We start from the raw sequence: 22,841 nt of genomic DNA, 5'->3' as shown, positions 1-22,841 counted from the left end.
CCACAGCGCCTGCCTGTGCAGTCTGTGAACTTGTTCCCGCTGCAGGCTGAGGATTTCTATCCTCAGACCTTACCCCAACTGACTGCTCTCTCTTCTCGGGTTTAAAAGTTTACAATGATTAATATGGAACCATTTGGTGCGCCGAGGCATCTTAATGGCGTATACCATGGGGCTGGCCTTGTTTACAATGCTGTAGGGCCCCATGTATAGCGGTTCTAGACTTCCTACCCGAGCATAATTCCTCACCATGACCTGATCCCCTATCTCCCACTTGTGGTGTTTTCGGGGTTCTAACAGCAATCGGTTACTCCGATGCTGCCTTCCCATGTTCCCAGCCGCCTGCCCGTGGACCTACTTAAGGTGCTCGAAGAGGTTTCGGGTGAACCTGTCCCGGTTTACCTCCCTGAGCTGACCTTCGGTGAGCACCGGGGCTAGTACATGGCTGGGGGTCCGCATAACCCTGCCAGTCATCAGCTCGTGCGGGGAGTACCCCGTGCTTTTGGACTGGCTGGCCCAGATCCCCATCAGGATCAACGGTAGGACCCCTGCCCATTTCCGAGGCGAGTCCACTGTCTCTTTCCTCACCCTTTCCTTTAAGTTCCTGTTCATCCTCTCCACAATCCCTGATGACTGTGGGTTGTGGGCAACGTGCCACTTCCCCTCGATGCCAAGCAGCATAAGGGTATTCTGCATTACCTGCCCGGTAAAGTGACTCCCTTGGTCGGACTCCACATACTGTGGTAGCCCCCATCGCGAGAACACTTCCCGGACCAGGATCCTGGCTGTACCCAGAGCTGTGGCTGTTCTGCAGGGAAAGGCTTCTACCCATTTCGTGAACACATCTACCAGGACTAGGCAGTACTTATAGCCTCCCTGGGCGGTGGGCAGGGGCCCGATGTAGTCGACCTGTATCGACTGCCATGGTCCCTCTACACTCCTGATGTGTCCCATAGGTACCTTCCTTTTGTGGGGGGTCAGGGTCATTAGCAGCGCACACCAGACAGCCTGCACAGAACTCGCGAACATTTTCCCTGAGTTCTGGCCACCATCCCGCCTGTTCCGCCCGCTGCCAGGTGGTCTCAGGCCCGGGATGCCATGCTCCTGGACCCTCATGGGCCAGTTGAAGGAATTCCCTCCGGTGCTGCTGCAGCATAACCCACTGTTCCCCCCTAAACAGCATGCCTTCTTTCACGGAGAGGGCTGCTGTGCCGTAAGGGCCCTCTACCCTTTTTCCCTCAGTCACTGCACTGAGGACTGCCTTCAGGACGGGGTCTTGGGTTTGGACTGTCTTAAGGTCCGGGGCTAAAGCTACCCCTGCACTCCCTTGTGTCCCATCCCTACCCCTGACTGCTGCTACAGGACTGGACCCATATGGATCCCAGAAAGTGCCGGTGTGGGCACCCTCCTTAGCTAGCATGTCAGCCTGCTGGTTGCCCTGACTACGGGGTTCTGTGGAGGAATGGGCTTTCATCTTATGGATGAAAACCTCCCCTTCCTCCCCCACTGCTGCCAAGATCTTCTCCAGCAGGGGTTTTACTGTGAGGGGTCTCCCGTCAGCGGAGGTGTATCCGCGGCGGGACCAGATGGCCAGGTACTCCGTACACGAATTGCACGTGAACATACTGTCCGAGCAAATCGTGTACGGGGTGGGGAAGATTTCGGGGTGTGTAACGATGTACACTACCACGGACAGTTCAGCCTGCTGGGCGCTCATGGTGCTGGGGAGCTTAATTGCCAGGGCAATGTTTGCCGCTGGGTCATAAACTCCACACCCCGTGAGTCGCTCGCCGGCAGATACCGTGCTGGAGCCGTCCACATAGATCTCACGGCCCGTGGGATGTATCCCAGCCCGTAAACCTATGTCCACTTCCCAAACCCCTTCTATGAAACACCGGTGGGCTGTTCCAGGATATACCAGGTTGGCTGCGAGCTTTGGCTCGCAGAGACCCTTCACCTTTAGGTCCATCTGTGAGAGGAGCAGGGTCCAGCGAGCAATGCGGGCACTGCTCACCGTTCCATCCTTGATCCTCCCATCCAGAAGCATCTGGGTGGGTGTGTGATGGGTGAGGAGGGTGATGGGAGAGGCGCCTGTGAACATCAGTGATCTTTTCACAACCCAATGTGTGGCCAAGAGGTGCCGCTCACAATTGGAGTAGCTCCTCTCCACATCCGTGAGTATCCTGGAGGAGTAGACCACCAGCCTCAGCCGGCCATGCCGCTCTTGGAGAGGCACAACACTCAGGCTGTCCCCGCTGGCTGCTACCTCCAGGAAGAACTCTTTCCCCCCATCTATGGCCCTTAGAGCTGGTGCGGTCTGCAGGTCCTCCTTGAGTCTGACAAATGATGCCTGGCAACCGTCATCCCAAGCCCACTCCACTCCCTTGTGTAGGAGTCGGAGCAGAGGGACTGCTGTGGCTGCATAATCTTCAATGAAGTCTCTGCAGTACCCGGATAGTCCTAGAAATGACCTCACATCCAAAACTGAGTTGGGGACTGGTAACTCCTGTACCGCCTCCCTTCTAGCCTTATCTATGGCCCTTTCCCCAACGCGCACGGTCAGGCCCAGGAATTTCACCTCCTGCTGGCCGATCTGCGCTTTCTTCGGGTTTACTTTAAAACCCTCCTGCCTGAGCAGCTCCAGCAGTTCGGCCAGTAGTGGGCCATGCTCCTCTCTCGAATCGGTGAAGAGGAGCAGGTCATCCACATACTGTACCAACTGTCTGGGCTGGCTGAAATCCTTTAAACTGTTTGCCATGCACTGATGGAAAATGCTGGGGCTGTTGTGGAAGCCCTGAGGCAAACAGTTTCAAGTGTACTGTTGCCCTTTAAACGTAAAGGCAAACTTGTACTGGTCCTCCCTCCTTAAAGGGATGGACCAAAACCCATTGGAAATATCCAGCACCGTGAAAGTGGTCGCGGATGCTGGGCTACTTCCTATCAGGTCGGCAACTGCTGCTACCGTGGGTGCACAGGCTGGGATGTTGCTGTTGAGCACCCGATAGTCCACCATGGCCCTCCAGGAATTGTCCGGCTTTCTAACTGGCCACAGTGGAGAGTTTACGTGGGTGGCTATCGGCCTCAGAACTCCCTGCTGCACTAAGGAGGACATTGCTGCTTCCATGTCTGGCTCCGCTTCCCCGGGGAAGTTATACTGTTTCTGTGGTCGGGCCATGGGGTCCCCGTCTACGCTGACCTCAAACCTGTTGACCCTGCCGCAGTCATGTTTGTGCATGGCAAATGTGGCTAGGTGGTTGCGCACAAATGCCTGGAACTCTTTTGAGGTATTACTGACCATGAGCTCGAGGTTATAACCCTCTTTGGGCTTCATGGTGCACAGGGTCCCCTTCCCTTCTTTCCCTGGGATGACTACTACCTCACCATCCTTTCCTGTACTTGCCCCCCATAGGCAATGGTTTCTTAAATCCACCAGGATCCCGTGGCCTACAATAAAGTCGGCTCCCAGGATCCCTTTTCCATCCTCCTGTTCCCACTTCATTAGGATACAGGTCCACTTAGAGCGGAGCGTACTTAAACGAATGGAGAGCGGGATGGAAAATGAGCCAGCCTGTTCTCTGCCTGTGAATCCTGCCAGACTGTATGGGACCCAGCTAGATAGAGGTGAGGTGGTGGGGTTAGCTGAATGGACCACGGTGCATGATGCCCCCGTATCCAACAGATAGGTCCCCTTCATCTTATCTACCTCCATCTCCACGAGGGGTCTCTTCCATACATTGTACCGCAGGGAACACAGGTAAACAGGCTGCGCTGGCTCTAGTCAGGGCTGTGGGTTGGATGGGGCTGACGGGGTCAGAGCACCGGTAGCAGCTGCTATTCTCCCGTGGCCAGTCAATAAGGACCTCATGGTGTCCAAAAATGATTCGACCGTGGCGGGAGGGATCCCTGCCGCTACCTTCTGGACTGGGGCTGTGGAATTCTTTCCCTTTTATCTTTCCAAGGGTTTTTGCACTCCTTCCTCCAGTGGCCATCCTTCCCACACCCGTAGCAATTGAGGTTATTGCTAGAAGGGTTATTCCCTTCCTGATGCCACTCCTTCCTACCCTGTCCGGGTTTTACCTCATGCACCTTCCCTTTAGGTGGGTGTGCCTCGGTTCCCCTACCGTTCTTATAGGCTAGGGTCAACTGTCTGATCACCGTAAGTTCGGTGGTCTGGGGATTCCTAGGGTCGAACCAGACTTCCGCCTTGGCCCGGACCTGTGGCAAGCTGTTTGCCACCAGGCAACGGAGCCAGTGGGTCAGCTGATCCCCGTTCAGGAATGCCCGGTTAGGTGTCCCAGGACAGGCACTCCGGTACACCGGCCATAACCTGTCCGCGAAAGCCTGTGCGGTTTCCCCTGCGAGCTGCACTGTCTTCTCCACACGGGAGAAAGGACTTCCCTCATTCATCCCCATGGCCTCCAGAACTTCAACCCTGAGCTCCTCATACCCGCTCTGTCCCCTCTTACACTCGTCAGAGAGGGACTGGAGGAGCCTACTCTCCAAAGAGAACAGCAGCATGTTTGGCTGCTCAGCATCATCGCAGTTGTTGACGCTGGCTGCCTGTTCCACTTCCCTGAAGTGGATCGAGGGGTCCCCTTTCTCGGTGAGCTTTGGGATATGGCTCATCATAGCCCTAAGCTGCTGGGTGCTATAGGGTAATATGAACTGGTTTTGGAGGGGTCCCTCTTCCTCGCCATTAACGGGTGGGCCGAACCTCCAATGCCGGGCTGGGCACATCGGTCCTGGTTCTAGCCTCTCCTGCGGGGGTTGTTCCACCTCCGCTCCTACCCCTGACTTCACCCCCTTGCTGCCAGACCTTGCTAAAACCTGGCGCTACGGGTGGTGGTCGCGTGACCTCCTGTTCCTCAACCGGGTCGCCCCTTTGCACTACCTGTGGTGTCTGAACCATTCTCCCCTTGTTCCCTGTAAAATCGGCCTGGCCTGCCTTCGGGCTTATGAGGCACACCATGCCCTTTGCCTTCCTTAGGGCCAGGCTCAGATTTTCTATCTGTTCCTTGCAGGGGCCATGATCTGCGTCTTCAAACCCCTGTTCGCTTGCCAACTTATAGGCTGCCTTTACTTCCTTTACCTTTTCCTCCTGCTCTCTTACTTGTCTCGCTAGGCGGGCGTTCTTTTCCCGCAACCTCAACTCACTACCCTTGGCTTCGGTGTCTTGGCACTGTAGGTATTCCAACCTGGCCTTATGTTCTCCCATTAATTGCACCTTTTTCTGATTCAGGGCCTGCAATGCTACCAGTAACTTCTCCCCTGCTAGAGCCTTGTCCTGGACCTCCAGTGCTGACTCCTTTATCTCGGCTGCCTGTGCTGCAACGAGCCTGTCCAAAAGCTGGACCTGCTTTTTGAAGCACATCAGCCAGACTGCCTTCTCTAGGGATTTCTTGTGCTCCTTCCCTTCTGTCCACTTAGCTGCGGCATCTACCAGACGCCCAGCCTTTAACAGAGTGGTGATCCACTACATTGTGATATTCACCTTACTAAACACATAATCAGAAATCCTTTCCTCCATCATGGTTTGCTCTTCCGAACCATTGTCTACTGTATCGCACCCCTGTTGCCGGAGTCCTGCCATGGTCGCCATTTCTGTAGGGGGTGGCGTGTGCCCAGTCAGCTCTGCCCCTGACTGTCTCTGTGCAGTTCAAATCGCTCCCACACCTCCTGGGTTCTAGACACCGGACTTAGGTACAGGCGGCGATACAGAAAATCGAGTAGACAAGTGGTTTGGTACAAGAAACCGTAATTTTTATTAAAGACAGAATAAAACACAATCTTACTGAGAATTACTGATATAATTACAGGCATATAAAATCATACTTATTTGGGAATGGGGAACACATGGCACATCGAGGGAACAAAAACATTAAAAATCCCCTCATCCTTATCCCACCCCCAATACCTAACTAGATTAATCTATGAGGGGCAGGAATTCATGCTCACCAATTCGAAACCTGTTGGTGTAACTGGTTGTGGGTTTTTGAGGTTCACTCTTGTTGTCCTTTGGGATTCGTCATCATCACGTGGTCACAGGGCGTGGCAATGAAGTTGTTTGTGCGAAGCACCCTCCATTTCCCCCGCTAACATCTTCGTTGAGTACTTTGTCGCGATGGGACTTCTTCTTCTTCAGGCGGTTCGGTCGCCGACGGTTTTGTTGCGGTTGGGGCTCGGTTGGTGGTTTTTACCGTTAGACAGATTTTTCTACCCAAGCTTCAAATGCCAACTTATTCTTAATTAACCTTGCTACCCATGCTTCGAACGCCAACTTATTCATCAAACACCAGCTTATAACTAGGCCGTTTGTCTCGATTTCACTGTCCATGCATCAAACGCCAGCTTATAACTAGGCCGTTTGTCCCCCAATGCATCTTTCCGCTGCCCTTCTCTGCCTTTACCGGTTTTACCGTTTTTCTCCTCTCGTCTCGTCTGTTTGTGGCCCCGTATGTCCTGTGCGTTTTCGATTCGGGTCTCGTTCTCCTCCCGCGTTTGGCCCCCGGTGTGGTAATGGGTGTCCTTGGTGTCGAGTGGCGTGGGGAGGGAGAAGAGAAGCCGCAACGAGGCACGAAGCAGCGAGAGGCAGGAGGCAAAGGCCAAGAGAGTGCGAGCTACCGGTCGGCCTACAATTATACCCGGTTCTTCACCCCTTACCTGCGCGCCAAATCAGGTCAGTCCTTTGTCTAACTTTTGGTGGGCTCGTCTAAAATGATTACAGTCATTTATTTTAACGACTTTTGGGGTGGTTGTCTCCGTGTTTAATGGCTTCGATATCCTGGCTGTTTGTTATTTATGAAACTTAATCGGGTTTTCCTGGCTCGGTGGCCACGTTGATCTGTTACCGATTATGTATGCAAAAGTTGATGGCCTCAAGATTAGGCCCATTCTGACTTGATCTGTTCCAAGGTGAAGAATGCATATTCTGTGTTTGCCTAGCTGTCTGGCTTCACAAAGTCTTTCACAGATTCATGCATGTTAAGTTTCGTTTCAGGTCCTGCCTTTTGCAGGGCCTTGCTTTTAAAATCCAGTCGGTTTTGGTCACGAGGTTTCAGAAGCCATTTTGGGTACCCTTTTTAATAACTTGTCCATACAGGGTCCCTTTATTCATAACTTTGGGGAATGTGGGAATTTTGAGAACCCTACAAAAATGGAAAGTTGTCACGGTTACTATACTAAATGAATATATCCAATTCTTTATTCTTGGCTCTTGTGATAGTAAATTTTGATTTTTTTTTTAAACGGTGTTTCTCAATTTGGTAATTGTTTATACCTTTTTCCTTCAAAGTGGAATAGACATTAGCACATGTGAGAATCAAAGTTTAGATTCACAATTCATCCAGCTGAACCAAAAAAACTTTTGCACACAGAATTTTTTGGGTTTATCAGTCAAACACAATCTTCCAATGCATTTACCTGGCTTCCACTTGGAGCCCAGTTTCCAAAGCAACGACTTATACTGATATACATATATTATGGTGGAACCTTGATTATTTGCCACAACAGGGAGGACTTGCCCAGCAGATAATGGCAATTGGTGGTTCATCAAGATTCAGTGAGTTCTTAGCTTCTGATTGGTCTATTTAAATTACTTAATCAGGTTCCAAAAATATGTTGCTAAGATCCATGTTTTTCCATTTTAAAAATGAGATACATTCTTGAAAAAATTTGCTGACTGTCTAACTCTTGCTGATCTCTCAACACCTAGGAAAATTCTGGCAGATAATCAAGAGCATGGATTACTGAGGTTCCACCATATGTTAACTGGGGATGGCCCCTCTCAATTTTTCCATTTAAATTCTGCTGATAAGAACCAAAGAAAAATTCATTAACATTACATTGTCCAAATTTTTTTAATAGGTATGTCTATGAAACCAGCTGAAGTCATGTCCTTATCAGGACAGGATTACACCTGCTCAAATTCTCCACAATCAGCAGCAGTTTCACTGTTATTTCTTTTAAATTTGCTTTTGATGCAGAATTCACTGCTGGGTTTACCAGTGATGTAGTACATTTCGACTGTAAGAAGGACCAAATTGAAAATACTTCAATAACTCTGTTGCTGCCACCATTGCAGAATGCTGTATTTGAGACCATAGCCGAAATTTCCTAAGTACATGCCCATTACTGCCCCGCCCCCCACCTAATTATTTCCCACAGGCAATGAATCCCACTGTGGTCAACAGAATTGTCTTCTCCTTCCCTTAGTGGCACCTGAGGCAACCCATTTCTTCCACTGCTTTACATCCAGCAGATCATACTCTGGGTTATTCCTTAACAATGGCCTTTTTTACGTGGACAGGTGTTTAGTCTGATTCACAACTCCCTATCAGAAGGATAAGGTAGATGCAATTGGTGTGGGGTCGCCACTCCCCTTCCATCAGATGTCAATCCCCCGCTGGATTTCAACCCACTATTCAAAGGCCGGTCTACTGCTCTGGTCTCCTCCTTGCTGGGGCAGCCAGCAAAGTAATTCAGTAATATTTGAAGTTCAAATAAACTTGATATCATAACTTCTGTGATAACTGAACATTTATGACCATAGTTAAATAATATTAGTAATAAAAACTAAAAATTAGCTGTTACATATTTTTCTAATCTAATCGATTTGATCTCCTGTTGCATTACTCAAGGGCAACAAGAAAAATAGAATTTTTACCTCTCTCTTCCTATAACTGTCCTCTTTTTTGTCTTCTATGATTAATACTTTCTGGGGGAGAAATTCAGTTGGTTAGCGCTTCCCGTTAGCGCCTGTGGGGGCGCTAATGGGGCACTGATGCTGTAGAGCCGGGACAAGGTGAATCCAGCGCTGCACACCAAATCCGGCCTCCCGTAGCGCCACTGCTAACAGTTACCGCTGGGGACTTCAACGCCAGGCAGATCGTGACGTCAGGGAGTGTGTAACGCTCACTGGGCGCCCGGTCTGCCAAATTCATTTTCACCCCCTGCCTTAGTACCTCGCCCCGACAGCGACAGGGAGAGGAGATGTCAAGCAGGCCGATCTGGCTCCAGGGGCGCTACTTAAAGGGATCATGAGTAATGAGTCGCAGCTGTCACAGTGCTGTCACAATGCTTCCTTGTCAGTTTGAGATTGTGCAACAGTTTAATTCAGTCATTTAAAGGTTCTTTAGTTTCAGGAGTGTTGTGGCTACTGAAAATTAGTTACATTTATTCTGACAAGTGCTGCACTTGGTTACATTAATGGGGGCTGTACAGGCAGTTGACCTCACCCTCCAGGATCTACTACGGAGGGAGTGGAGGCAGCGAGAAAGACTGGAACATGTGGCCAGAGGGAGGAGGAGGGCTCTCAACAGGAGGCCTTACCCTCCAAGGGTATTCCGACAGCACTTCTCCTACCTTCAATTAAGTGAAGAGCAGTGTATTAGAGGGCTCTGCATCACCAAGGAGGTGGTCACAGAACTCTGCCACCTCCTCCAAACAGACCTCCAGCCTTACACCAGGATGACTTAAACCCTAGATCCCTTTTGCTCACCACATGCCCATCATACCATCCCTCTGTCATGCCATATCACAGTGACCTCCTGGGCGCAAAGTTGAAATGAGAGAGCCCACAAAATATTGCAAACTCCATTAATAAATATATGTATAAACATATCACATATATCACAATCATTCCAACAACTAATGACACTTGCGCCTGTCATAGCTTAATAGCTGTCATTGTGTACAAGGCATGAGATTGTTGGTAGGTAGAGATTGTTGGTGGGTGAGGGCTGGGGGTCTGGTGCTTTGGGCAGTGTGTGAAGCTTGTGGTACAGATGGTGGTATGTAGCATTTGGTGAAGCACTGAGGTGGATCTGCCATGAGCACACCTGTTTCAGTCCTCCGGCTCCTTCCTCTTGTTGTGTTTCTCCTTGCTGAGGCAGCTGCACAGCCAGCATTGCTGAGAATGAGGTGCTGCAGTATCAATGAACCTCCCCCTTTAAGTACTGGGCAAAGCCTTTGCTGATGATGACTTGTGATTAGACTACACCCGATATTGGTCAGTGCATTGAGTTTAACGCCACTGAGCTTGGCCATTAGCACTTGATTTAGCGATCCAATCCTTTCCTCCAGCAATGAGACTGAATTTTGCGTGCAGTCTGAATCATTAGCGCCTGGCGCTAAATCTCACACTTTTCTAACGAAACCACCCATTCTTGGGCTAAAATGAATTTCTTCCCCTCTGTCTCATTCCATATGTCTTCCATACTTATTCGTGGTCTCTATTCTAATTTTTAAAAATCATTCTCATTATTCATCCTTCTCTTTATTTCTTTGTCTCAGTTTCATACGTTACTTTCAGATATTGCTTTGATAGATTTGACATTCTTTACACAGCAAATAGAAGCACATGTCTTTGGATCTTCCAGAAAATCCTCACCTCCTCCTTTCATTTTCTGTTCTTTTGAATCTTCCAACCTATTGGCTGTGCTAGCTATTCATGGCAAGGAACATATACAAATAGAAGATTCTGTTCAATTCAGACTAGCCATGAATTCATACCTTTAGTAGTAATGGCCAAAAGATTGGATTCCAATGTGAGATAATTAAGCTTATTCCTCGCTGAATTCTTCAGCCAATTGTCTTTTTTCAATTGTTGGGTGTAGTTAAATTTTTAAAGAATGTCAGTGCCAGAATGCAATACTTTCTTGATTTCAGCACAGGTTGAATGGAGAGTAAATCTCATTTCATACTGCCCAACAATGTGTTTCAAGTGCAACCTGAGGAAAATTCTTCCATACACATCATCAGAAGAATGGTTATTTCTTACACCATCGATCCTTGTGGTCTCCCTAAGTCATACTGCAAATTTAGTACTCTTTCTCTGACATGGATTCTTGACCAATAGAAATTAGATTCCAACCACTCAAACCCCTTTCACTAAAGCTTTTACATTGACAGAGAGATAACACTTTTATCCAATCATTCTGGGCTAGAGTCAAACCCAGGTTATAAAGGTAAAAAGGCATCACTTTAATGAATGACACCTCTTGTAATGTATATACCTTTAAGGGGGGAACTACTTTTTACAGCTCATGTATACTGCAGTACCAGCAGTAACCACACCTGTATATAGCACTGAGTAGTAATCTGTACAGTTCAGTTCCAGAGTGAGCCACGTTGAGTAAACACCTGTTGTACCGTTCCCCCTGCAGGCTTGTGTCTTATTACTCTCGGACACAACATTGGCGACGAGACAAATTCGATCCTACCTGCAACTCTGCATCACCTCCCAGGGATTCGTTCCTGGAGACCAGTAGATTGGAGGTCAAGGCCAGAGACACGGGCGTCGACCACGGGCAACCACCCAGTCATCCAGCAGAGACTCGAGAATTGCGGGGGAGGCTGTTGAGAGCCAGGCTTGGCTTTCCAGTCACGGTGGTCCAGCGAAACGGGCTGGCAACAGGTAGTGCGCAGACCCTTCCCGGACAGCGGCGGGCTAGAGCCCGACCGAGCGGCACAGCAAAAGGGCCGAGCAGCGTTGACGGGGGAGAGAGAGAGCGGGCAGAGCGCACAGGGCGCAGCCAGTGTTCAGGGGCCGAGCAGCGTCGAGGAGAGGGAGAGAGACGCGCAGAAACCCACGAGGCGCCGCCATTGTCACGAGGACCGCCGAGAGTGGCGTTGGCAGCAGCGCAGGAGAAGTGCGCGAAACCTACAGGGCGCTGCCATTGCCATGAGGACCGCCGAGAGTGGCGTTGGCAGCAGCGGGGGAGGAAGGAAAGCGCGGGAGATGCCATTTTAAGCCGTTTTAAACAACACCCAAAATGGCGAAGAGTGGCAGTATCACCGCATTTGACAGTGAAGTCGAAGATTGGACTACATATGTCGAACAAATAGAGATATACTGCAAGGCAAATGAGGTGTCAGATGACAAGGAAGCGCCGGTATTGTTAAATTTAATGGGTGCAAAGACGTATGGCTTATTACGAAATCTAGTAACCCCAGCGGAGCCAGTGGAAAAGAGTTTTGGAGACATAGTGACGATACTACAGGAACATTTAAACCCCACACCGCTGCTGATAGCAGAAAGATTCAAGTTTCACAAACGGAACCAGCATAAGGATGAAAGCAATGCTGAATATTTAACAGAACTGTGCAAACTATCGAAACACTGCCACTTTGGAACGGGACTGGCAGATACCTTAAGGGGCAAGTTTGTGTGTGGGCTTCAAAGTGAAGGAACCCAGAAATGGCTTTTATCTGAAAAGGACCTTACGCTGGACAAGGCTTTCAGCATTGCGGTATCATATGAAGCAGCAGCACGGGGCGCTGCAGAGATACAACAGAGACCGCAAGAATATGGCACAAACGAAATGTCATACAGAACAGAGAAGTGCTATCGCTGCGGCAGAACAACACACGACCACAATGATTGCTGGTTCAAAGACAAAGTGTGCAGACAGTGTGGAAAAGTAGGACACATAGCACGAGTCTGCAGGTCGGGAAAGAAAACCAGCAATAAGAAATCTCCAAAAGAAAAGTACAAGAAGGTACATAAGGTGACGGAGAATAGTTCAGACGAACAAAAGAGTGGTACCGACTCCGAAAACAGGGAGCTGAGTTGTCTGAAACTAAATAATGTGATCAAAACGGAGGATCACCGAACCATTTGGGTCACTCTCAAGATAGCAGGAGTCCAGGTAAAAATGGAATTGGACACAGGATCAGCCCTAACAGTCATAAACCGACAGGACTATGAGCAGCTATTCTCACACATACCCTTGAGAGACACAAAAATTATTTTGAAGACATACACGGGGCAAAAAGTATACCCCAAAGGAAAAATAAGGGTGACCGTTATATATAACGGTAAGGAAACACCAAAACTAGACCTGTATGTATTGCAAGATGGAGGACCACCATTACTGGGATGTGAATGAATCCGGAAAATACAGCTGGATTGGCATTCCATACAAGCACTGACTGTGGCTGCCAAAAAGGATGACGACGTCACACCTGGGCGACTGTCAAAGATCCTAACCAACGTGCAAAAAGTGTTCCAGCAAGGACTCGGAACACTAAAAGGCATGACAGCAACAATTAAAATCGAAGAAAACGCAAGCCCAAAATTTTTTAAGGCCAGACCGGTACCTTATGCGATCTGCCCAGCCATCGAAGCAGAGCTGGAGAGTTTGGAACGTTCAGGAGTACTGTCCAAGGTAGACTGGAGCGAGTGGGCTACACCCATCATCCCTGTGATGAAAAAGTCGTTGAGCAGCATGCCTGGGGAACCAAGGAAGGTTCGCATCCGTGGGGACTTTAAGGTAACAGTGAACCCAATCCTTCGCACCGTACAATATCCACTTCCGCGGATTGAAGATATTTTCGCCTCGCTACCTGGAGGGAAACGCTTCACTAAGATTGATCTGGCCCAGGCGTATCTGCAAATGGAGGTAGAAGAAGCATCAAAAAAATACCTCACAATCAACACCCATAAAGGTCTCTACCAATACAACCGGCTGGTAGTCGGGGTAGCATCAGCTCCGGCTATTTGGCAAAGGGCAATGGAACAAGCCCTGCAAGGGATCCCAGGGACCCAGTGTTATTTGGACGACATCCTGGTCACGGGCGAAAATGACAGTGATCACCTCGCCAACCTGGAGCAGGTGCTCACTAGATTGAAGGAATATGGGCTCCGAGCTAACCGCCCCAAATGCGAGTTTTTAAAAAAACAGATCTCGTATTGTGGCCACGTTATCGATAAAGAGGGGTTACATAAGTCCCCAGAAAAGATTGAGGCAGTAGTCAAGGCTCCAGCACCGGAAAACGTGTCACAACTGAGGTCGTTCCTCGGACTGGTAAACTACTACCATAAGTTCTTGCCAAATTTGTCTACAATACTGTAATGTATGTACCTTTAAGGGGGAGAACTACTTTTTACAGCTCCTGTATCCTGTAGTACCGGCAGTGACCACACCTGTATATAAACCCTGAGTAGTGCTCTGTGCAGTCAGTTGCAGTTTGAACCCTCATTCAGTAAACACCTGTTGATTGTTCCCTGCAGTCTTTGTCTGATTATTGAAGGACACAACATTAAGATACCCGGATCTAACAAATACTACATCCACTGAACACCCTACTGCAAACTGGGGTGCCATGGAAGTGGAGTGACGAATGTAAACGAGCTTTCCCGAAGAGCAATACACTAATCACATCGAAAGAGGTATTGGCCCATTTCAACCCAGCACTACCAATTCGGTTGGCGTGTGATGCGTCACCCTACGGCATTGGAGCGGTGCTATCGCACAAATTCTTGGACAGCTCAGAGAGGCCAATAGGCTTTGCGTCACGATCACTAACCTCAGCCGAGCGTAACTACGCCCAGATTGACAGGGAGGCCCTCAGCCTAGTGTGGGGAGTGAAAAAGTTCAATCACTATCTGCACGGGCAGAAATCCACCTTGCTGACTGACCACCAGCCTCTTGTCTCCATTTTTAATCCGAAGAAGGGCGTTCCGGTGATGACTGCGCAACGACTACAAAGATGGTCACTCTTTCTAGGGGCGCACCACTATGAGATTGAATATAAGGGCAAGAAACAGCATGGAAATGCTGATGGGCTATCACGCCTGCCACTGCCTACTGCGGAGGAAGCACCAGCAGTGGATCCTGTCGAAATATTTCATTCGACTATAGTTCAATACCTACCGGTAACTAACGCTCGTATAGAACAGGAGACCCGAAATGACCCGACGCTGTCTCGGGTATATGACTTGACGGTGAAGGGATGGCCAGCACATGGTGGCTCACTGTTGCCAGCATTCTCGACAAGAAGAGAACAGCTGTCAGTGTGCCAGGGGACCTTGATGTGTGGATCCCGAGTGGTAATTCCACCCAAGTTAAGGGATAGAGTGCTCAATGAGCTTCATGAGGGTCATCTGGGAGGGGTAAAAATGAAAAGCCTTGCCAGGGCTTATGTGTGGTGGCCGGGAATCAATAAACAAATCGAGGACCTGACCAAGAGCTGCTCAGGATGCCAGAAAGTCCAAAATGCACCACCACATGCCCCTCTACACCCATGGGAGTGGCCCTCACCTCCATGGCAACGGGTGCATATTGATTTTGCTGGTCCATTCATGGACTCAATGTTTTTAATAGCCGTGGATGCGCACTCGAAATGGCCTGAGGTCATCAAAATGTCCTCCACCACCACGGAGAAAACTATTGCAGTCCTACGGACCATTTTTGCCAGGAATGGCTTGCCAGAACAGATTTGCTCCGATAACGAGCCACAGTTTGTGTCCGAAGAATTCCGGAGGTTTATGAAGAAGAATGGGGTAAGGCATTACACATCCGTCCCGGATCATCCAGCCACAAATGGATTGGCTGAGAGGTTCGTACAAACCTTTAAGAAGGCAATAAAGGCTATGTACAATGACAACATTCCGCTGCAGCATAAGGTGGACAATTTCCTGTTCGCCTACTGGAATGCGACACATGCAGTCACCAACCAGGCCCCGGCCATGATGTTCTTTAACTGAAGGTTAATGTAGTGTATGTACCTTTAAGAGGAACTATGTTTTTGAAGCCCCTGTGTACTGTAGTACCAGTAGTGACCACTCGGGTATATAAGCCTGTATAGCGTCTTGTGTAGTTAGTTCACCTCCAGACTTTGTTCAGTAAACACTTGTTAATTCAACTCCTGCATTCCGTGTCTCCATTAACACACGGATCTAACAGTGGCGACGAGTTAGAAACGAACTTACCTGCAATTCGGCAGCACCTCAAGGAGATCGATTCCTCAGCTGAAGGTCGAAGCCAGAAGCAAGTAAAAAAAAAAAAAAAACTGTGGTTTCACCAGCTAAACGGGCTGGTGGCAGGTAGTGCACTGATCCTTCCTGGGCTGCGGCGGGCTGGGGCTCGATCGGGTGGCTCTGCAGCGGGGCCGGGCAGCGAGTCGGAAAACAGAAGCAAAGAGAGACAGAGGGTGGAACACTCAGGAGGCGGCCGGTGCTGCAAAGCAGGTCGGCGTTCGGACCGAGCAGAGGGAGGGGAAAGTCCCAGAGGGTCCGCTCCATGAAGGGAACAGTTCTCCAAGTAACGGAGAAACTGTTTAAAAGATATGTATATAAAAAAAAGAAGAAAAATAGAAATACCGCGAAAAGCTGCAGGTTGCAACGGGAACCGCGGAGAACAGCGTTGGCAGCAGCGGCAGCGGCAGGAAAGCGTGGGAGGCGCCATCTTGACTCGGCGGGGAAGAAGGAAAAGCGCGGGAGGCACCATTTTTGATTTTCAGGATGCCGAAGACTGGCAATATTACTGCTTTCGATAGTGATATAGAGGATTGGACCACATATGTGGAAAGAGTGGAGGTATATTGCAAGGCGAATGAAGTAGCGGATGATAAAAAGGCATCGGTACTTCTAAATCTGATGGGCGCAAGGACATACAGGCTGTTACGAAACTTGATCACTCCAGCCAAACCGATGGACAAGAATTTTAAGGAGATTGTTGATACCTTACAGGAGCACTTAAACCTAACACCGCTGCTGATAGCGGAACGATTCAAATTCTTCAGGAGGAATCAGCACAAGAATGAAAGTAACGCTGATTACCTCACCGAATTACGAAAACTGTCAAAGCACTGCCAATTCGGGGCAGGACTGGCAGATTCTCTACGAGACAAATTCGTCTGCGGTCTCCTAAGCGAAGGAACACAGAAAAGACTACTTTCTGAGAAAGATTTGACACTGGACAAGGCTTTCAGTGTGGCTGTATCATACGAAGCAGCAGCAAGAGGAGCTGCAGAGATACAGCAAAAGCCACAGGACTTCGGCACCCATGAAATGACACGGGGTTTCGAGAGATGTTATCGCTGCGGCAGATCCACCCATGACCAGAAGGACTGCTGGTTCAAGGACAAATCATGCAGGCAATGCGGAAAGATGGGACACATTGCACATGTATGCAGATCTGGAAAAAAATCTGCTAACAGTAAAAAGGTCAATAAGGAAAAGTACAGAAAGGTACAAATGATGACGGACAGTAGCTCCGAAGACCAGAAGAGCGATAGCGACTCCGGAAACAAGAGACTAAGCTGTCTCAAATTACATAATGTAATTGCCAAAGAAGATTACCAGACCATTTGGGTTACCCTCACGATAGCGGGGTCCCCAGTCAAAATGGAGTTAGATACAGGATCAGCTCTGACCGTCATGAGTCGACGGGATTACGAGCGGCTATTTCCGCATATACCTTTGAAAGACACATCCATTATCTTGAAAACATATACGGGGCAGAAAGTATATCCCAGAGGGAAAATAAGGGTGCCTGTTGTATACAACGGCAAGGAAATACAGAAGTTGTATTTATACGTTCTGCAAGATGGTGGTCCACCGTTGTTGGGACGTGAATGGATCAGAAAGATAAGTTTAGACTGGCACTCCATTCAGGCACTGACGGTGACCAGTAAGAAAAAAAATGATGATGACGTCATACCTGGACGATTAAAAGAAATCTTGGCTAACGCCAAAGAAGTGTTTCAACAGGAACTAGGAACCCTGAAAGGCGCCACCGCCTCAATAAAAGTGGAAGATGCGGCAATTCCCAAGTTTTTTAAGGCAAGGCCGGTGCCATACGCAATTCGTCCAGCCGTCGAGGCAGAGCTGGAGCATTTGGAAAAAGCAGGCGTGTTATCCAAGGTAGATTGGAGCGAGTGGGCATCACCCATTGTCCTGGTCATGAAGAAAACGTTGAATAATGATAAATCTGAAGAACAGAGAAAAATTTGCATCTGTGGGGACTTCAAGGTGACTGTAAACCCGGTTCTTCACACGGTACAGTATCCTCTTCCGAGGATAGAAGATATTTTCGCCTCACTATCCGGAGGGAAACGTTTCACCAAAATTGACTTAGCACAGGCATATCTACAGATGGAGGTTGAGGAGGCCTCTAAAAAGTATCTCACGATAAACACACACAAAGGCCTGTACCAGTACAATTGACTGGTTTGCGGAGTGGCATCAGCTCCGGCTATCTGGCAAAGAGCTATGGAGCAAGTCCTGCAAGGGATTCCGGGGACTCAATGCTACCTAGACGACATCCTTGTAACAGGAGAAAACGACAACGAGCACCTTGCCAACTTGGAGCAGGTGCTCACGAGGCTGAGAGAACGGGGCCTACGAACAAATCGCCCCAAGTGTGAATTTTTCCAGAAACAAATATCATATTGTGGCCATGTCATTAACGAAGAAGGGCTGCATAAGTCACCTGAAAAAATTGAAGCGGTCGTAAAAGCCCCCGCGTCTGAAAATGTCTCACAATTAAGGTCGTTCCTGGGATTAATAAATTACTATCATAAATTTTTACTGAACTTGTCAACGGTTCTGCACCCTCTTAACGCACTGCTACAAACGGGAGTAATTTGGAAATGGAGCGAAGACTGTAAACGTGCCTTCCATAAATGCAAAGGCTTGATCACGTCCAGGGAAGTGTTGGCTCATTACAACCCATCACTGCCAATCAGACTGGCGTGTGATGCATCCCCTTACGGCGTGGGAGCAGTATTATCGTATAGATTCCCTGATGGCTCGGAGCGGCCGATAGCTTTTGCGTCACGCTCATTGAACTCAGCTGAGCGTAACTATGCCCAGATCGACAGGGAGGCACTCAGCCTGGTGTGGGGAGTGAAGAAATTCAACCATTACCTACACGGACAAAAATTTACCTTGTTGACTGACCATCAACCCCTCGTCTCCATATTCAACCCTAAAAAGGGTGTTCCCATTATGACAGCGCAAAGGCTACAGAGGTGGTTCCTTTTCCTAGGGGCACAATAATATGACATAGAATACAAAGGAACAAAACAGCATGGGATTGCTGACGGGTTATCGCGCCTAGCGTTGCCAACAGTAGAAGAGGCGCCTACAGTGGACCCAGTGGAGATGTTCCACTTGATCATAGTGGAATGTCTGCCGGTGACAAATTCTACCATTGAAAAGGAAACGAGAAATGACCCGACTCTCTCACGAGTCTACGATTTAACGGTGAAGGGATGGCCAGCACATGGCGAACCACTGTTGCCAGCATTCTCGCAATGAAGAGAACAGCTGTCAGTGTGCCGAGGAACCTTGATGTGTGGATCCAGAGTGGTGATTCCACCCAAACTCAAGGATAAAGTGCTAAAGGAGCTTCACGAGGGGCATCTGGGTGGAGTGAAAATGAAGAACTTAGCCAGAGCGTTTGTTGGTGGCCAGGTATTGATGGAGACATCGAAGAAATGACCAAGAGCTATCTAGGATGCCAGAAGGTCCAAAACGCCCCACCACAAGCCCCTCTACATCCATGGGAGTGGCCCTCATCTCCATGGCAAAGGGTACATATCGACTTTGCTGGTCCATTTATGGACTCAACGTTCTTAATCGCGGTGGATGCACACTCCAAGTGGCCGGAGGTAATAAAGATTACCTCCACCACCACGTAAAAAACCATCACAGTGTTAAGGACCATATTCACCAGGAATGGGCTGCCTGAACAGATCTGTTCTGATAATGGACCGCAATTTGTATCTGAAGAATTCAGGAAGTTCTTAAAAAACAATGGGGTTAAGCACTACATGTCCGCCCCATACCATCCCGCCACCAATAGATTAGCTGAAAGGTTTGTCCAGACCTTCAAGAAGAAGACATGAATCTACAACATAAGGTAGATAACTTCTTGTTTGCGTACAGGAATGCAACACATATGGTTACAAACCAAACCCCCGCCATGATGTTTTTCAATAGAAGACTAAGATGCCGGCTGGATTTGGTCAAGCCAAACGTCAGAAGGGACGTAGAGAACCGGCAATTTCAAAGCATGAATGAAAGGCCAACTAGAACCTTCCAGATAGGTCAACCAGTTTTGGCCCGGGACTACCGTACCGAGAAATGGCAGCCTGGAACTATTTGCACATGACTAGGACCGCTGATGTATACCGTGGACATTGGAGAAAGCATAATAAGGCGCCATGCTGACCAGATCATAGAGTCATCCGAAAAAGGACAACCTACACCACAACTCTATACGCCTAGTGATGAAGCAGAGATACCCATAGTATCTACCTCCGATCCGGTGATACTGGAACCAGATGAACCCGACATTGGCATTGAAGCCGAATCGACCTTGCCAAAAGAACCTACTACACCACCGAAACCTACTACACCACGGAGGCGTTATCCGGACCGAGTCAGGAAGCCTCCAGAGAGACTGAATTTGTAATTGATTAACTTCAGCAAATGTGTAGATTATTTTTCTTGTAAAAATGTTATTTAATGATTACTTAAAATGTTATGTACTATTTATCTAAAAAGGGAGGAATTGTAGTGTATGTACCTTTAAGAGGAACTATGTTTTTGAAGCCCCTGTGTACTGTAGTACCAGTAGTGACCACTCGGGTATATAAGCCTGTATAGCGTCTTGTGTAGTTAGTTCACCTCCAGACTTTGTTCAGTAAACACTTGTTAAATCAACTCCTGCATTCCGTGTCTCCATTAACACACGGATCTAACAGTTAAGATCTCGCCTGGATTTGCTCAGACCAAACGTACGAAGAGATGTTGAGAGTAAGCAGTTCCAGTACATCCATGAGAAGCCAATGTAGGGCAACCAGTCTTGACCCGCGACTACCCAACAGAAAAATGGCAGCCAGGAACGATATGCACATGGCAGGGCCCACTAATGTACACAGTGGACGTTGGGGAGAACATCGTGAGATGCCATGCTGACCAGATCCTAGAGTCACAGGAACAAGTCAACCCATGTCTTGCCCATACGCACCTGGTGAGGAACCCGACGTACAGGTCGCATCTACCCCAGAAACAGTAGCATCGGAAGCTGATGACCCAACCGACGACGGGGTGCCAGAATCGCCTCCGCACCAAGAGCGAGACACTCGGGAAAGGCGCTATCCAGAAAGGATCAGGAAGCCTCCCCAAAGACTGAATATATAAATGGACTATTTTCAGCTAATGTTGTATGTTAAAAGTGTTAATTGTAATTAGTTTGATATTTAATTGTTAAATGAGTGTTATGGTACTGTTAATCTAAAAGGGGAGGAATTGTAATGTATATACCTTTAAGGGGGGAACTACTTTTTACAGCTCATGTATACTGCAGTACCGGCAGTAACCACACCTGTATATAGCACTGAGTAGTAATCTGTACAGTTCAGCTCCAGAGTGAGCCACGTTGAGTAAACACCTGTTGTACCGTTCCCCTTGCAGTCTTGTGTCTTATTACTCTTGGACACAACACCTCTCACCGTCTTTCTAGTTTCCAAAGTAATTAGGCAGCGCTACAAAAATGTCTTGCTTTGGTCCTGTGCATTATGGATTCCAGGTGTATTTGTCTATTCAATACAAAGTGAAAACAATGCAAATGAAGCTGTATTAGTTGAGGACATGTTGAAGATGTACAGAGGACTTTTCATGCAATTAGTGATGGAAATAATTAGTAGGTGTATTAAATGAGCCTGTTCAGCAGCTCTAATGGCTGGCAAGTGTGATTCAACAGCTGCAGCTTCAGCCTTCCTATCTCCTCTACATCGTCTCTTTGCTGTTGTTCATTGCTTTACTCCTATTGTACTGTGAAGTTGTGTAACATACTACAATGATGGAGGAGACTTTGGTCGAGCTGTATTGCAGTATTCCCCATGATCTGTCCAGGCATCTGAATCACTGCTTTAACGTGCCTGTGATATATTTGGTGATGATTTGGTATGTACCTTATAATATGTTTGACAGGCACACACAGTATCATGAGCCAGGATTGCAGAGGGCTAGCTTGGTCTCCTAGGAATCAACATTCGTCTTTTCTTTCCAGGTCAAATAATGGGGAGGCATAATTGATTGTCTTAAAATAAAGGCATTAGGGTACAATTCCTATGGGGATTCTCCTGATCTCCCACTGTAACTTAAATGGAAATTCTAGCGAAATGGTGTAAATGGTTGCTGATGCTATTTTTCAGATGGTTCCCACTGATCTTTAGCTGTAGTTATGGCGAGAGCTCTGCAGAACCCTGTGAAAATTCCAACCCTTTATAACTGCTGCCTGGGGAGTTAGTGTTCATCTGCATTATCCTGTTTCGATGGTCACAGTCCAGCTGTACCTTGATGGAGTGATAGTCCTTGAAGTTCATGAATGCAGAGTTATTCGTCTGGAATTTCTTGGGGGTTCTTCCGGTCTCCCGCCAAAGTTATGATGGGTGATCATAAGAACCCCCATGGAAAGTCTACCTCATTCTGTTCAACAGCATTAATGATGCCCTGGACTTGGGGAATCTTACAACTTGAAAAAATGCATTGCCTTGTAATGTTGTCACCAGATGGCCATGAAATAGCTGGTTGTACTAAACAATGCATCAGTCACCCATTTGATATATCTGTGTACTCAAGATTAACGGATACTGCTGATATTTCTTGTGACAGCCTGAAATGAGCATGAAGTATAAAAGTTCAGGGCTGAAATGACATTGACAACCATTGGCAGTGCCGTGGCTATCCTACAGTTTGACAACTAGAGTAGAAGTGAGAATTTCTAGTTGTCAAGATGAAAGGCATAAATACCCAAGTGTCAGCATGCAACCCATAGTTCGTGCCAAGAGATGCACATGCAACGTTAGATGGGAGAATTCTTCTGGGCTGAACAAATTTAAGGATGTGAGACAAAGAACACTTCCAGGTGTAGGATGGAAATACAAAGTGCACCCTGCTGCATAATGCACATTCATTGTAAGGTTTGAAGGTATATTAAGATAGTGTGAAGGAAACCAGACATGCTTTGTACACAGCAACCTAATAAGGCTATTAAACTTCTTCTAGCACTGTTTCCAACTGCACTGTATGGTGAAGGTGGCAGTCA

The sequence above is a fragment of the Somniosus microcephalus genome, chromosome 6 (assembly GCF_052327205.1).
Source record: "Somniosus microcephalus isolate GS21.2 chromosome 6, FLI_Smic_1.0, whole genome shotgun sequence".
In the NCBI taxonomy this organism is placed as follows: Eukaryota; Metazoa; Chordata; class Chondrichthyes; order Squaliformes; family Somniosidae; genus Somniosus; species Somniosus microcephalus.
The sequence above is the reverse complement of the archived record's forward strand: the minus strand, read 5'-3'. Positions refer to the sequence as shown.